The sequence below is a fragment of the Caretta caretta genome, chromosome 8, assembly GCF_965140235.1.
Source record: "Caretta caretta isolate rCarCar2 chromosome 8, rCarCar1.hap1, whole genome shotgun sequence".
Taxonomy (NCBI): domain Eukaryota; kingdom Metazoa; phylum Chordata; order Testudines; family Cheloniidae; genus Caretta; species Caretta caretta.
In genome coordinates, this window is record NC_134213.1 from 71,563,173 (window position 1) to 71,581,303 (window position 18,131).

General features: G+C 43.2%; 1 protein-coding gene across 2 annotated transcripts in view; it reads right to left on the reverse strand.

The window, feature by feature from the left end:
* AGL (amylo-alpha-1,6-glucosidase and 4-alpha-glucanotransferase) overlaps positions 1 to 156 on the reverse strand; it is a 57,052-nt gene extending 56,896 nt beyond the window's left edge. For both annotated transcript variants that reach the window (XM_048860445.2, XM_048860446.2), the window contains exon 1: positions 2 to 156. The gene's annotated coding sequence lies outside the window, so the exon portion shown is untranslated. The remainder of the gene's footprint in view (position 1) is intronic.
* Positions 157 to 18,131: the final 17,975 nt, after the last annotated feature.

Genomic DNA, 18,131 nt, shown 5'->3' on the forward strand with positions numbered 1-18,131 from the left:
CGGCGGCTGCTCCGCGCCAAGAGCCTGGCCAGGTAGAGGCACCAGGGGCTTCTCCGGCGGCTACGGGCCGGGCGGATATTCACCTCCCCGGCAGCGGCACGCGCCGCCCAGCGCCGCCCGCCTCGCGACAACTGTATTGGTTCCGCCGCGGCCTGACGCTGACTGGGCGAGGGGGCGGCGGAGCTCCCGCGAGAGGCCCGGAGCAGCGGCTGGAGGAGAGGGGGTTGCGCGGGGCAGGGGTGGCTGGAGCGCTGCTGGCATTTGCAAGGGAGAATTTTAAAGGCTGCGCACTCAGCTACTGTATTTATTTAAAAGCAAAGGCCTGTGGCGGTCCTGACAGCGCCCAGCAGTTCGGCAGGGAGGAGAGCTCACAGGTCAAGCCAGGGCCCTTCAGCTTCCACTCACCGCTCCAGGAGAAGTTACCCCAACCCTACAGTTCTAGTCATCTGCCTGCCCTAGCCGCTGTACCCATTCCACGCTTCTGTCTTCTTCCACCCTGCGTAATTCCCTCCAAGCCCCCTGTACCCTAACAGCTGTCAGAGATCGGGGGCAGGTAGTTTTACTGTTGTTCAGTTTTTCGAAGGAATACTTCACTGCTAACTGCTACGGTGGCACTGAATTTAACATATCGTTCTAGGTATAAGCATAATATGCTAATTAATGCACTCACCACAGATTATGGAGGAGATGTGATTAAAGAAACGTTTCTGGTAATATTATCTGTCCGTTGTAATAGCAAAATGGACACATTTAAATTGACAGTTTTTTTTAAACCTGTTTCAAAACCACATGACACAGAGTTGTCTCTTACCAAGGGCCTAATCATTCAATGGTCTGTGCACCACCAGTTCTCCACAAGCTCTTTCAGCAGAAAAAGGGGCATTATACAATACATACAGATAAGATGACAGTGGAAAGAAGCTGTGGTAAATAGTCACAGTGCGCCATGCTTCCAGTGGACAAAACCATCCATAGGTTCTAATTCTTCTGCTATACTCTACCGTAAAAAGGTGATATGTCAGCTGGTGTATATACCACCAATGAATAAGATTAAAGTATAAGGATAAATATTGAGCCAAAAAGTAAGGAAGGAAAGAAACCTTAAAATGTCTATTACATGTACAATACATAGTCTTTCCTTTGGAAACTGCACAACTCTTCTTCTGTGAAGGCAATTACTCTACAGTATTATGATCTGTCTATCTCTTCAGTTTCTTGGTTTTCTTATGAAGAATACTGTAATCTGAAATATGGTCACCTAGCCTCTCTGACCACTGCCTTAGCAGCCTAATATTGCAACAACAAAATAGTCAGAACAGTTGCTACAAGCATCTCACCACTGATCCATCATTAACTGACACCACCAAAAAGGTCAATCTTGCAGCTAGGGAAGGTCAGTCTATTTTCATTGCCTAGTACTATAAAAAAATCCTACTTCTCAATTTACAGTCCCTGTCTGACTGTTTAATGCTTTTTATGTTTGCACAGGCAGCATATTGCTGAGTGAAGTGAGCAATAAGAAAAAAGCTAGTGAGAGTAGAAAATTTAGATATTTGTTGAAAGGTTTCTTCCTCTTCTTCTACAGTCACTGTGTACCTCACAGACACACAAAGCAGCAGAACAATCAACTGTTCTTGTAGTAATTAAAGCAGTTAGAGTGGTGTATGCATGCTTTCACCAATACAGGAAAGTAAAGGTTTCTCTGTTGGGAGAGAGAGTGTAAATAAGCATATTTTTAGAATTCATTCACATTTTTAATTCCATTATTCAAATGTTTATTTTTGTAACAAACTAAAAACTGGTATCCTATTAGTTAAATATATTTATCTTTTAACTTTTCTCCTAAAGTTCACAAAGACTCCTGAGTTTGTACACCATATTTAATATTTTTTCCTTTTTTTTTAAAGTCTCTTAAAAAGCTTTTAAATTATGAATGTATTTTAAAGATTTTATTAATTTATAAAACCACTATTAGAGCAACTTTTTTCCATTCATAAGCACCCCTAAAAGAGCAGAAGGAATTCATGCAAGAGGATAGGAGAAACATTTTGAATCCTAAAAAAGATTAAGACATAAGCAGGTAACATTTGTGGTGGAATCTCCTTTCTTAGAGGTTTTTAAGGTCAGGATTGACAAAGCCCTGGCTGGGATGATTTATTTGGGGATTGGTCCTTCTTTGAGCAGGGGGTTGGACTAGATGACCTCCCGAGATCCCTTCTAACCCTGATATTCTATGATTTCAAACACATTTTTCAAATTGAAAAAATCTTAGTAATACAGCATCTGGAAAGATATACTGACGGAGAAACTACCCTGTTCATCTAGCACATTTTCAGTGAATGAGAGAAGGCAAAGCAGCTAGCCATTACTGGACATACAGCAAAAGTCATTGTGGGTCTGATTCTGCAAAATGACAAGCATCTTCTGAAAGGTGATGACCACCCTCAAATTCCAAAATCCATTTTGCAAGATTGGCCCCCATAGTCCACATCCGTAATACATTTAAAATAAAATCCAAATATAAAGTGGGAGTTACTTAATGCAAGATTCCAGTGATTGTAATCTTACATGAATAATACAGAACCAGATTCTTCCCTTGGGTACACCTTTTGTCACATTAGAAGTCAACAGGAATTGCTGGGGAAGATTTTTCCAAGCCTGTACGGGGTTTAGGACTATAAATCTTGACCTCTCTGACATCTCCCAGAGCATGTCTAATAGTTGAAGTTCAATGTGGCTAAAACAGCACTCTCACCAAATATCCCCCCCCCGCAACCTCCCCGCTACCTCATCATGACTGTCACTCAGGCCCATAACCTAGGTGTCCTCTTTGGCACGGACCTGTCTGCAAGTTCTCATATCCAGACTATGTCTAACTCTTGCAGATTCATAGTGTTATACCAATAAAATAAAAACCAGCAGGATCTTATTAAAGGGAAAAAGGCAAAATACCACATTTATTGTGAATACAGAAAGAATCATAGTAAGCAGTTAGTTATAGCTATAACATTTCATTCAATCTCATATTTATTCACACATTCATTCATACAAAAACACACACAGACACAGAGGTTCTGCATGGTTGTTATCATAGTTACCAGCCTTAGAGTTGCTCATGCCAAGCCACTGGTCAGGTGGGCTGGACATGAGGAGGGAGCAGGGCCTTGTCAGATACTCATCTGATGCTCCTGGAAGTTGGTTTGCTGAATCAGACCCCAAAGTTCTCACTTTCCAGAGTCCATTTTTATAGGAATTTGTTCCTATGCCAGTCTATGGCAATTGCTTCATCATGCTGTTGCTGAATCAATCAGCAGATGGCACATTCTTGACGGCTCCGTGCTGCTAGATGTTATCTTGTTCTTTGGTTCTCCCATTCTTGAGGCTGTTGGGTGGATTCCAGTCTGCCCTCCGGGGGTCCTCTGGTTATTTCCACTTGACGCCTTCTTCAGCCGATGGACACTGGATTCTTAGGCTGGCACCTCCCTGATCATTCAGTTATTATCCACACCAAGCATCCATCCACATACATCCTCTATCTCTATTTTAATCACAAATGTTAACAAAGCGAGATGAATACAACAAAAGGGCGGGGAGTCTCTGGGTGCTGTTTCTATTGTTACAGAGTATTGCTTTGAGTCTCTCTCTGTGTGAGTAGTTGTTGTTACAAAGAATTGCTTTGAGAACAGACTCTGTCTTAGAATGTACTAACACAATTAGCAGTTTGCAAGTTTCACACATAGAGGGAGAGAAACAGTACCAAAAACCAAGAGACCTCTTAATTAGTAATACCCTGGAATTTAAACTATGGGGAATTAACCTCATCTGTGATTTTAATACAGAACTTCTTTAATATGATCCAACAATAGGTGCCGACTCCGTGGGTGCTCGGGTGCTGGAGCACCCACAGGGAAAAATTAGCGGGTGCTCTGCACCCACCAGCAGTCAAGCTCCCTGCCCCACCACACCTCATCTCCTCCTCCACCTCCTCCCCTGAGCATGCCGCGTCCCCGCTCCTCAGCCTGCCTCCCAGCACTTGCCACCACCAAACAGCTGTAGCAAGCTCCAGAAGGGAGGGGGGAGGAGCGGGAACATAGCACACTCAGGGGAAGAGGTGGGGCCAGGGCAGGGATTTGGGGAAGGGGTTGGAATGGGAGCAGGAGGGGTCCAGGCAGGGTGGGGTCAGGGTGGGGCTGGGGGGGGAGCGGTCGAGCACCCACCGGCGCCAATGGAAGTCGGCGCCTATGTGCAGATTCTTTTTGTATTGCATCTGTAAGAGAAGAAGATTTCCTATCCATCGACACAGCTAAAGCTCTTGTTCAGGCTCTCATCAGCTTGTGTCTTGATTACTGCAACATCTTTCCCTCTGGTCTTGATAAATATAATCTTCCCCTGCTCATACACATTCAGAATGCTTCTGCAAAGATCATTCTTCTGAGCGATTGCTTTGACCATATCACACCCCTGTCTGCATCTGTCCACTGGCTCCCTCTTCTCTACCATATCAAACATTTTTGACCTATCCCCATCCTACCTATCATCAGTCCTTCAATATAGAGAGGTTGACTTATGTTTCTGATTGGCTCATGATGCAATTCTCCATCACCTACTTATTAAATTTTCAAACAAGCATTTGTGCTCTCTCTCCCGCTGTGTTTCATGTTTGGGAGGTACTCCCTGTAACCATCTGTAAAACCACTTTATTGTTCTCTTTCAGATCCCTCCTTAAAACTCCTTTACCATGATGCCCACAACTGTTATGATGCTGGAGTATTGAGTCCACAATCCTGCCAACGAATACGGTCTCTTTTTTCTCTGTGTACCCCCAGTAGTCTGTATCTCATCTTATATTTGCAATTTTCTGATCTTTAGGGAAGGAACTCTGTTTGGGTTTGTATGATATCTAGTACAGTGGGATCCTGATGCATGATTAGGGCTCTTAGGTGTTGTAATAATACAAATTAATAAATCTACAGGATTTGTTCTCCTAAATCCCTTAGGCCAGTGGCTCTCAACCTTTTCAGATTACTGTACCCCTCTCAGGAGTCTAATTTGTCCTGCATACAACACTCCTCACTTAAAAACTACTTTCTTACAAAATCAGACATAAAAATGCAAAAGTGTCTCAGCACTTGTTACTGAAAACTTGCTTACTTTTTCCATTTATCATATTATAAATAGGAATATAAATATTGTACTTATATTTCACTGTGTAGTATATCAAGCAGTATAGACAAGTCATTGTCAACATGAAATTTTAGTTTTAGTGACTTCGCTAGTGCTTTTTATGTAGCCTGTTGTAAAACTATACATACTCCCAGTTGAGAGCCACTGCCTTGGGCTATTAGAAAATCTCCCTTGCACGCTTGTATCTAAAGACATTATTTGGCCTTCAGTGTCCAGGTTACCATGAGAATTAGGCGAAAATGAAATCCTTTTGTGGAGTCTATGTAGAGGTTGATGTAGACTCACATTGCATGTAATTTGACTTATTTTGATACATGCTACTAGTTAATCGGTGTTAAGACATATTCCCTTGAAACCTTTCACAGCATCTACAGGATGTAGTCTTTCAACATACTTTGCCAACCAACATATCTAGTGTTTCTCCTGGTGTCAACCATAGCGGCTTCTGCATGCCACACACACACACACACACACACACACCCTGACTAGTTTACAACATTTTGGGGGGCAAGGGTCTCAAAGTTTCCTTTGCCTTTATTGAGCACCTAGAACATAGTACCTTCACTGTTAATCTCTGCTGTGATTATCCCTTAGCATTGCAGTAAACACTTCCAATCCTAAAGAAATCAAGCTTATTTAGCATACAAAATAAAGGGAAAATAAAAATTAAGCTTTATATTAATATAGGGTAGTCTAAAATGGTGAAAAATTTAGCTAACTAGGCTGATCTTTTAATTACAGCACATTGATATGGTAGCTTTTGAAGTGTATAAGCTAAATCCCATTGCTCGCTCTCACGCTCTCTCTCTCATGTACCTGTGTATGTGAGACAGAGGGTTGTATGCTATGGCAGATTTTGTCATGTGTACATAACAAATAAAGTCACCTGAGCCACATTTGCTATGTCATTTTCATTCTCCTGATCAGCCTCCTGTCTCATGGCTTCCTCTCAGATGAAGACTGTGTAATGTCTTGGTCCTTTGGCCAGGTCACTAAGTTCCTCCATTCCAGAGATACCACAGTCCTTCCAGAGCAGCTGCCTGGCTGATATCTCCAATGCCCTGTGCCACTACCCAGGGGCTGGTAGGGGGAACACAGACCCATCCTTTACACTGGGTTCCTACCCTGGATCCCAAGCCTGTACTATCTTAGCATTTGCTGCTATTCACCTGGGTATCTTCCTACATAACTAGCTCCCCTTCCTTTTTAGGTTTGTTATTCCACTCACCTACCTCTTAAGAAAAAGAGGCAGACTCCTCTCCTAAAACTCCCACTACTGGTGGCTCCTGGGCTTTATACAGGCACTGTCTGTTCTTGTGCAGCTCAGCCTGTTTCTAATTAGTGGCCTCCTTGTAGCCTATATCTCTCCCCAGCTGGCTGCTTAATTGGTTAATTAGGCCTGCCTGACCTCATGTACCCTTTCAGGAATACACCCCATCACACTTAGGCACATTTAATATGGGATTTACTATTTCAAGAAATAGGCATTTGATTTACTTATTTGAAACTAGTTTTAAAAGAATTTCAGTATTTATCTAAAGTACAGTGAAACAGAAGTGGTGTCTCAGGGCACTCTCCATAGAACAGAACCTTCATACTTGAGTTGCTTCAAATCACTTTACAAACTAATGAGTTAGATTCCAGCAGTGCAGTGTCTGAAAGCAAACACTGCCATCATTAGACAGTCATTTGTTCAGTGAAAGTTCACAAATAGCCTTTGGACAGAACCTACAATTGAGAAAGACATCATTGGCCAGAAGAAAGAAAAGGAGTACTTGTGGCACCTTAGAGACTAACAAATTTATTTGAGCATAAGCTGTAGCTCACGAAAGCTTATGCTCACATAAATTTGTTAGTCTCTAAGGTGCCACAAGTCCTCCTTTTCTTTTTGTGGATAAAGGCTAACAGCTACTACTCTGAAACCTATCATTGTCCAGGACACCAGGGTTATGCCCTCTAGCCTATACTGTTCTAAAAGGGTCATAAAGATCTTCAGCTTCCTTCTAAACAGCTAGGTAGATTATATAGTCAGGTAGGCACAATTAATAATGCAGGCAAGGAGTCATGGTTTGATGGCGTAAAAAAGCCATTTAGGGGAGCTACAACAACACTGCATACATTTAGGTGAGTTATCAGAGGATACATAGAGATCTGGATCCTGAGTGATGGTATGCTAATACAAGTAAGGGCCTTTTACTCTGGGCACCTGACAATAGCTCTTTGACCTTTGAAATCTGACCTTTGAAATCTGAACCTTACACGTGGTTAGAAACATTTAGATCAAAGCGGCTTTTTCTAATCCCAGCTCTGCCATTGTTTGTGTGGCTTTGGGCAAGTCATGCTACCTGTTTGCTTCAGTTTCTCTATATAAAATCTGGATGAGAATAATTACTTCACAAGGAAGTTGGGAGTTTAATTAGGTTATGGTTGTTCAGCTTTGGTCATGTAATGAGTAAATACTAAGTATAATTATTATAGTTTTCAGCACATTTGCTGAAGACATATTTGTTTGAGCTTCAGCTGACAGCATCAGTTTGACTAATTTTGCTATGATATTCTTAGAGGAATGTGGTGGGATGGCAAACAGAGTTTTAAAAAGTGTGGGTTGATACCTTTTAAAATATATCCATGATATTCTTACCTGCACAATTTAACTTAATGAAAAAGTGTAAAAATGCCAAAAAAAAATCCTGTTTTCTTTCTTATTTACATATCATACAGCACCAGTTTTCACGTACAAAGTGAAATATGGTATTTTGATGTAATATGTTCAGGGCCTCTCCCAGAATTTCTGCTCTTTTGGTTCCTATGCATACTTGTCAGATATGCCAATCCTTGAGATTTTTTAAAAGCCCTGTTTTGGAAGGAATTCAGGTATTACTTCACTACACTGAATTGTACTTTAGCCATATGAACTTCTTTCTCCAAAAGAAATGTTGAAAATATGCCAGTGATTCTTGTAGCTTTGCCATCACATTTCTACAAGAGCCTTAGGATCACTGAGCCAATTTATGGTAAAAACATAGTGAAAAAAATGGCTAATAAAAATAGAAGATCCTTTAATTCAATCTGTGTAGCTCTTAATGGAATTCACAAGCTAAATAATTAAATAGTCCTGCTACTATTCTATCCTATGGACACATGATTGTTCACCAGAAAGTACAACATGTGCAGGTAGGGGCAAAATCTGCCCTGATATATGACATTCTGCCCGACTGAAGTCAATGAGGTTATAGAGGGTGTCAATGCAGGCGGAATTCAGACCACAATATTTTGAACAGTCTATCTACAGGGTGCCAAAAATGGGACATTGCATATGTTGTAGTGGGAGAGTAGGCTGTACATCGTTAAGAATGTAACTAGCTTTAAATTATAAACTTTTGGGGTGCAGGGATCGCTGTAGGCGAAGGCTGCATTGCCAGGTACTGAGCACCAGAGTGTGTGCTGCAGTAAACTGAGTACAAGGGCGTGATCAGTCGGTCTCCCCTGAAGTGCCGCTTAAGTGGGTTTCAGGAAGCTGGGATACAATGTCGTATGAATTGCCCCAGAATGCGTCGATTCCCTCTACGGGAGGGGGACTGGTTGGTGTGCCCCAGGGTGCACCAATGATGTCCTCTATGGGAGGGAGACTCATTGATTTTATAAAAGGGAAACATGAGAAGGTTCAAAAAACAGTGGCAAAAGATGGATGGAATAAGGGTATGAGTATGATGGACAGTGTGTTGTGGTGGTCTGGTAAGACAAAAGGAAGATTAGAGAAGGGAATTGTAATAACGTATTGCGAATATGAAAGGAAATTACAAGAGCTGGAAATACTCCAAGAGGCTCTTACATCAGAGCTAAATCAAAAGGCAGATTGAAACCGCAAGCTGAGTGAGCTTGAAGCAGAAAACAAGACTCTAAAAGCAAAACTAAAAGAAAACAACTCCTCTGCACGCTGTATTGTTGCTAGCATACAACAAAAGGATAATTTCACTGACTTTGGTTTAGGCAGCAATACTAATAAAGACCAAAATGAAATTAATTGGAAACACCTTAAGAAACAAATTCAGAACTGAAACCTGGCACACGCGGGGGAAGATCGAGATAATTGGCCCCCTCCTCCTCCACCTACCCACCCTTTTAACCCAGAATTAAGTGCCAGTGCTCCCTTGGCCCCTCTCCCAGTGACCACTCAGTGGTCAGGGAAAGGTGAAAACAGAGTGGTTCATAATACTTACAAGTACACTCCTCTCAGCAGAGGAAATGAGGGGCTTACTGAAAGATCTCCCTCATCTAAAGCCCAAAGACCCAAATTTGATATTCTGGAAAAGAATAAGCCAGATGGTTACCACCTATACGTTACATCCCAGGGAACTTTATATCTTAACAACAGCTAAATGCCCCGATCTGTCATGGGCCAAGATCCCTACAGAAGGACACCGAAACGGTGTTTGAGCTCTGTTAAATTTGAATCCGAAAATGATATGACCCGTGCCTGTACTGAGTTTAAGGAAGTCATTAAGAAGCCTTGGGGAACGGAGCCAGTAATTGGGGACTGATCGTGGGCTGCGTACAAGGCAAGGACAAGCCTGCGGCTCAGTATTGTTAAAAAAAAAAAGGGGGGGGGCGTGTATTCCAGCAATGCAGACATTGCGGACCCAAAGAAAACTGATCAGGAGTTTCTAAAAATGTTAAAGGAAGGTTTTAACTCCCACCTGCAAACAGCCCTTAATTTGGGACTGAACCCAGGCTCTGATTATGAATCCATCTGTATGTGGGCCTCTGAATGTGAAGCCAGACAAGCTAAAGAAATAAAAAGCAAGGCTACTCGCGTTTCTGTGGTAACAGCAAAAAGTAATGTAGCCTGCTATAATTGTGGGTGTCTTGGGCATACCCATAAGAACTGCAGGCACAAGGCCCAAAAGCCTAGTCAGGGACAGAATCATGGCCAGCTGAATCCCTGCAGCACCTCACTGCCCTTTCAATCTGGTCCTAGTCCCGTCTGCAACCCCCCCCCCCCCCACCTCACAGTGTTTTGTATGTGAGAAAACTGGACATTGGGCAGCTGGATGCCCAAGCCAAGTAGCCCTGGGCAACCGGCCCAAACCAGTATCTCAACCAGCTGCCAACCCTCACTCACACCTAAGCAAAGAGGAAATGGCCAGGCTTTTAAATTCTATGACCCACTAGGATCCAGTGGCCCCCACCTTGCTTGTCAGTACTGCTAGTGTAGATATAAATCCCTAAAGGCCGCACTTACAAACATGAATAAGGGGCCGGTCATGCACAATTCTCGTGGACATGAAAGCATCTGTTCCCGTTACTGACCTCCCCCTCCCCACTACTAAACAATATATTACTATTTCAGGGGTAGGAGGTGCACAACTCACAGCTTATAAAAGCTACCCTGTTCTTGTAAAATCTAATCTATTCTTCTGGACTCAGTCTTTTATGTAGCTCCAAATGCAGAGGGAACTATTTTGGGCATGGACATCCTCTGTGACCTTGCAGCAACTCTCAACCTTGCTCAGAGTACAGTTACATTTACTAATAAACTTATGCTACTCACACCATTCCTCACCTTAATAATAAATTTCTCTCTTCTGTTGCAACTGCCAAATCTGTGGCTTTCCCTTGGGACACCTCTAACCCTTTTCAGGTATTATGTTCCAGGTTCCCCTCAGTTGGGGGTGGGGGGGGGGGGAAGTTGTCTTGCAGTTTCGGTGCCTGTGCATCTCTGCCCACCCAGCCAGGTTGCCAGTCAACTCCCTCCACCTATGAAGCAATACCCTCTCACACCTGAGGCTGTGGATGCAGCAGGTAACACTATTCACTCTACTTCAGCAAGGCATACTGGTTCCTTGTGCAAATGCACCCTCTTAAGCTAACACTTTGCAATTGCACACTTTAATCTTCTTAATCCTTCTACCTTGACACTGACTACAGGGAAATCTCATCAGTGCCCCCTTTCTGAGGATACTATTGTTAAGGAACCAACTGTGTAGTACAACTACCTGCTGCCCTTCTTTCCATGAGGGCAACCCCTAAGGCTAGTACAGGAGTTTCACCCTTTCAAACTCATAACTGGAATAACTATGTTATTGCGGTAAGAATGTGTAGTCCAGGCTCCCCTCCCCCTGATCTCTGACACTGCACAGTAATATATCAAAGGCCTAAAAAGTCTCGCAGCCCCTGAGACTAACTGTCCAAGACTGACAAGAAGCCCAGGACCCTCCAGAAACCCACCCATGGGCGGACGTACAGGAGGGAGATCAGGTCATGGTAAGAACATACAACCCCAGGGTACTTCAGCCAAAATACTCCAGCCCGCACATGGTATTGACCCATACACATACCTCTGTAAATGTGCAAGGAATCCCAACATGGGTCCATAAAACCAAAATTAAAATGTATAAATGAATTAATTTTGTTTATATTGTACCCTTTTAGGTAACAAATGTAACTCCCCATATTAACCCTCCTGGCAAACATACCTGATGCAGCCTCCTCTCCTGGGAACCGCCCTTGGTACATGTTACACAAAATGCCCGTTTCAAAGCTGGGCAGTATGTGCAACTCCCTGCAGGAGGCAGTGGCACATAGGTAAAGAAACCAGACACTTGTCTTACCCCCAGACCGGAGCACCTGGAACTTAAAGTGGTTACGGCTCGCCCCCAGAAGAATCCTGGCTCCAAGGTCCCAATCCGACTACAACAGCCCGGGAGCAGCCTTCAGCTCCCTCCCTGCATCTCACCGGATCTGGACAGTAACTGGTATTTAGCTTCAGGGGATGTGGGCACACACATAGAGGGCCCCCAATTTTGGGATGCAAGATCACAAAATTTTGGGAAAAAAGCCAAAAAACAGGAACGTAGCTTGTTAAGGGACATTGGAGGATTTTTTGAAAGCTCCAATTCCGCACTAAATATGCTTAATTTTAATTCTGAAAGGTCATACAATTCTTGGGTCAAAGGCCAAACCACCCAAGCCTTTAAGATTACTAACACCGGGTTATCTTATGCTCTAACTGCAATTAATGTAGCCATAAAGGATTTTTACAAAATCATTAAGAAAACCTCAAATGCTATAGTCAGCCTGGCCAAGTCACAAGCTAAAGGTTGTACTTGTAATATGCTGGCTCCTGATCTGTTTAACACTGCAAAAAAACAATATGTTAAATGTATGCCTGGGTTTTCCCCCCGTCCCATACCCTTTCCTCCCCCACCCTTGCCCACACTGCAGGCATTTCTACTCAACTAATAGTAGCCTCTTTACTTCCTCCAGACTTACTCTTCTCCTTTAATTTCCTTCTTGTTACCCTTCTATTATCCCTACCAATGTGTTTCCTTCTTCTTTCCGTTTTAAGTCTATTAAATATGTAACTAACTGTATACTGTACAAAGTAGGGCTGTCCGGATACCTGGCACCATCCCCCAGTAACGCTACACTGATGACACCCTCGGATTGTTGTAAAGAAACGGACAGTTACATCATGTGTTCCTGTTCTACCCTTCATCCTTTAACCTCGTCCTCTTCTGTTGTTGAGCCTCTTCCTCTTGCAGATGGTGAAGTTGCTGTACAAGTATCCACTACTCAGTGGTGTTTCATCACCGCTGCAACTTATTACATATACGGACCATTACAGTGCCAGGCAAATGCTTCCATGTGCCTGCAAATTACTGATTCATTTACCCTAGGTGATGTGCACCTCCCTGGCCAGGTGTTCACTGGAATGACAATGGCTCCTCAATAGTGTAACAACCTGTTCATAACCACGTACCAAAGGTCACATTCAAGTCCAGCTCTCCAACCAAACCATCACCCGACTGGTTGATCCTGTTCATAATGCATCCTACGGCCCCATCTCCTGATGGACCACTGTCCAAATAACAGCTGCTGCTGCTTCTATATTGTGTTACTAACCTCTCTGGTCATGTGTGAGTACTTTAGACACATGCTTAAAAATCTTACTATGTTTCCTACCTTTACCCCCTTCCCCCAAATCCCCTCTCCCTCCTCCGTCACTCCTACCTTGGGTAACCCTAAAACAAATCATGTATATCAAAGCATTTGAAGTATTGACTTTATCTCACCTAAAAGTTTGATATGTCAACACGAGGGCATTGTCAGACAAGAATTAAAATTTAGCTAATAGCTAAGATGGAAACCTCAGATCAAGCAGGAATGCTTCAGCCAAGGGCACTGACAACTGTAAACAATTAATAAAACGTATATGGTCAATACCTGCCCAGTAACTCAGCTCTTAGAACAGAACAAACCCTCCCTTCACAGCCCACTGGATATCCGTAAGCACTCATCCCTCCCTCCTTACTGCCCCCCCCCCCTTTCCCCCTGCAAGGTAGCCATAGATGCTTAATGCAATCAGGATGACCTCTATATGTATGTACTGTTCCTATTTTTAATCTTTGTTCAGGTTCTCTCTTAACTTGTAAGAATGTCTGTCTCTGTATGTACAAATAAATGCAAATGAATTAATAAAAGAATGTATACAACTGGCCACGGTGGCACCATATTTTTGAAGCTGTTTATCAGTCTTCCTGGTACTGTGAATAAACCCCCTTCAGTTTTGTTTGTGCTTGCCTGATTCTTGGGGAAAAGAATCTTTTTGCCTAACACTATGGACACATGATTGTTCACAGAAAAGTACATGTGCAGGTAGGGGCAAAATCTGCCCTGATATATGACATTCTGCCCGACTGAAGTAAATGAGGTTGTACAGGGTGTCAATGCAGGCAGAATTCAGACCATAATATTTTGAACAGTCTATCTACAGGGTGCCAAAAATGGGACATTGCATATGTTGTAGTGGGAGAGTAGGCTGTACATCGTTAAGAATGTAACTAGCTTTAAATTATAAACTCAATTGACCTCTTCCTCATCTGACTTCCTCAGAACAAATCCCTTGTGGTATCATGCCTTTAAAGAACTGACATTGCTAAATTTTCAGTGAGTTGGGTGAGGTGCTTTATAGAGTTTCAGACATTTGAAAAATGGAAGGTTTTTGTTACTGTGGTTTAACATTTGTTAGAACTTCCTGTCCCAGGAATGGCTTGGTGTAGAAACTCCAATTTTTTTTTATGCACTTATCTTCAATAACTTGCCCTTATGAGTATTTTTGAGAAACTGGTTCTCAATTGTTGATTGCCAGCTGATCTTAGTTATGTGTTAACTCTCTTCTCAAACTTTACTGGGAATTTCAAATGCAAAGATACAACAGTGATGGCACATATAATTATAGGCTGGTCTGGTAGCACGATCAAATATTAAGGTTGCCCGACGCTTCCCATTATAAGACCCTGTTTTTCAGTTGCTCATAACTTTGCCAAACTTTAACTGTTTGGACTGAAATTTCTTATGCTGTGTGTCTGCCTCAGGCTAATTCCGCCCCCACCCCACCAGCCAAACGTATTCAGCTATTTCTGAGAACAAGATTGGGGTAAGGGCTTGGAAATTTGGCAGTTGGGTGGCCTTTGTGTCCAGGATGTGCCTTTTGCTGTCCTTGGGAAAATCCACCCAAATTTGGCCAAGTTATAAGCCTTTGACATTTCTCAGTTTACATGCTCAACGGAGACTTGGTTTTAACAGTTAAAATCGTGGAAGGTATTATCCTCACTGAGCATGCTTGAGCCTTTTACAGCTCCTAGTGCTGACCAGACTGTGCAGCCAACATCTGCACAGAGTGACCAAGAATGCTTGAGCCTCTCACAGCTCCTAGTGCTTACCTGACTGACATGCATCATCCTCACAGAGCACCTATTGAATCCTGGTAAGGGGGGCTGGCCAAGCTGAAGGCCCCTCCCCCAGCCTAAGAAGAGGAGCCACTGAGGTCCGTGGCATGGAGGTCATAATAAGGGATCTGGAGGGGGACACTGAGCAGAGAACCCTGGACAGCGCTGACTGCTCCTGAAAGGTGTCTAGGGAGCCAGCAGATGCTGCCCAGAGGAACTCTGCCTGGATACATGATCATCTGTACAGAGCAGCCGAGCATGCTCTCATCACAGCTCCCACATGTGACAGGACTGCGCATGTGCCATGTCTGTAAAGCAACTGAGCATACTTCAACCTAGACCTACATGGGCAAAGCTGGACTTTCTCTGTAATGACCACTCCAGGCGGGAGTGGGGTTGGGCACCAGAACTGAGAGCAGGATCTGGTCTCTCCTGTGCTTTCAATGAACCTTCCCTCCCCCTGCAGACATCTATAAGAAGGAGGAAGCCACCTGAGATAAAAGCTGGACCAGGGGGAAGGAAAAGAGATTGAGACAAAGGAGTCTGGTGAGACTGGGACTGGGAAACTGCATTTAGGAGTTGAAGGGGAGAATGGTTTTGGTTGGACAAGGAGACTGGGACTGGGAGCCTGGAGGGAAGGGAGGCTGGGACTGGTTGAGCAAGGAGACTGGGTATGGGAGTCACAAAAGGGAAATCTGGGGCTGGGAGCTGGTGAGGGAAATGGGGAGAGTGGGAGCCAGTTGGCTAGGGGGACCTAGATTGGATGTGGAGTTCAAGAAAGTGGGGAGACTGGGACAGGCTGGACAAGAAGGCTGGAACTAGGATTTAGTGGGAAGGGAATGAGGATGGGGGAGAGGAGAGAGACAGACAGATCTCACAAGGAACTGAGGTTTGGGGGCAAGGAGCCAGGGGGAGGGATGGAGGAGGAGGCTGAGATTGGATGAGGAACCTAGGGAGGAAGACTGGGACTGGGAGCCAGTGAAGGGAAAGAGACAAATCGGATGAGGATCTGGGAGGGAGAAACTGGGACTAGCAGGGCAAGGAGACTGTTATTGGGTGTGGGGAGGAGGAGACCCTGGGATACAGGGAGGTGGAGAGATTGGGACTTGGATAGCAAACCTGGAGTGGGAGACTAGGCCTAATTGTATAAGGAGAGTGAAACTGGGATGAGATGCCTGAGGAGTGGAGACTGGGACTCAAGTAGGCAAGGAGAATGGGATGGGAATAAGGAGCTAGATGCGAGTAAGGGACGGGACTGGGACGGGGACTAGGGTAGGGAGAAGGGGTCAAGGTTGGGGAAAAGGGGCAAAAGCATCTGTGCACACAAAAGCATGCTATTCTTGAGCCTGGAATGGAACCCAAAACTCCTGAGTCTCACCATTCCTCTGCTGTCAACAATTCTCTGTGAAACACACTGTCACAGCATATGTCTCACCCCCTTCTTGTGTTGGTACACCTGGAGGATGACAACCTACTATTGCTATCAGTTACTCCATTAGGTAAAGCAGCAGAGGTCTGTGCAGTGGATCTTAAAGTTCTAACCCTGCTGATGAACCATGTGGGTGTCAATATAATGCCATATGATGGAATTTCTGGTTTTTCAGTTTTCTTTTTTAAAAAAATAGGAAATTACAGAAAAACTATAGAAAACTAAAGAACATTATTAAAGTTCAAAGTCAAGCACTGAAAAGTCAGGAAATGCTAGAATTAAGCTTGCCCCCCATTGTGCATATGCATTATGGTACAGTCTTTAATTATGTGATCACAGAGTTTTTTTTCCACAGGATCCCTGCCTCATTCAGTATACAGGCTAGACCTCCTTTGGAAATGAATCAGGCTTCTATAGTGAAGGAGGCTACTCTCTGTAGGACCCTTACTTTGTTTGTTTCAGAAGTTGGAGTGGGTAGGGAAGGAGGCAGGGGATTATAGGAAGAGAAAGGAGGGTCTTATGGTTAAGACAGTAGTAGTTGCCCTGGAGAATCTGATTCTCTCTCTCTGCTTCTGCCATAGAGTTCCTATGTGATGCTGGGCAAGTCACTTAACTAAACTTTTCATAGGTGGTCACTAATTTGTGTTCATCAATTTCTGGGTGCCCAACTTGAGACCCTAGGATCTGATTTGCTGAGCACTCATAGCTGCAACTGAAGTGAATGGAAATAGTGCTTGGGTATCTGTAAAGTGCTATATAATGCTAAGTACTCTGGAAAACCAGGTCCTTGACATCCTAAACTGGGTACCCCAAATTAGTGGTTAATTAATGTTTGTGAATAACTCAGATACTATAATGATGAGTGCCATACAAAAGCTCATGAGGAAAATTAATTATTTTGTTTTCAGAACAGGGTTTGAATAGTATGCAGTAAATAAGGCATGGGGTCACACACTGGACAATGAGGATAAAAGAAAATATTGAATAGCTGCTCATTACGTGAGCATTGGCCATCCTGTGCACTGAATGGGGCAGAGGTTCTGTGAAAGAAATAGCATGTGATTAATGATTGTATCATAATGCATGTGCACAAGGGGCAGAATTAAGGTTAACCAGGCAACTCTAATTTTTGCATTTCCTAATTTTTAAGTGCTTGACTTTACAATGTTACTAATATTTTGATGGGTGTGTGTAATTATCTAGCTAGAAAGAAGTCTCTAAAGATATAGGTCTCTTTTAATCTATGTGCCAGGGTCCAAAATGTCTATGCTAATACTTTGCAACAGTGAAAGCTTTACAGAATATGCAGATTATGTCTGGGTCATGTAACACAGTTGGAATATGAGTGGAAAATTAACTTCTGTGTATATATCTTTGAATATACTGTATACAATCTCTCACTGCATCTAGCAGACTTGGCAGAGGTAATACTGAGGAGGGAAGCTAAGATATAAAACTTGTTAAGCAGTGAACATCTTGTGAACATCTTGCTAAGAAGCTATTGTGTGTGTTCCTTAGCTGTTGTCTTTCAATACTGGTGATACAAAAAGAAAATATGTTCATATTCAGCCATTATGAAGTGGAGAAGCTTATCCTGTTTTCCTAGTGTCTGACGCCATCATGTGGCCATTTAAATGTACAGCATGATTGGTGTCTTTTCCATAACCTCTTCATAAATAAATTACATAAAAAGAACAGGAGTACTTGTGGCATCTTAGAGACTAGCAAATTTATTTGAGCATAAGCTTTCGTGAGCTACAGCTCACTTCATCAGATGCATGCAGTAG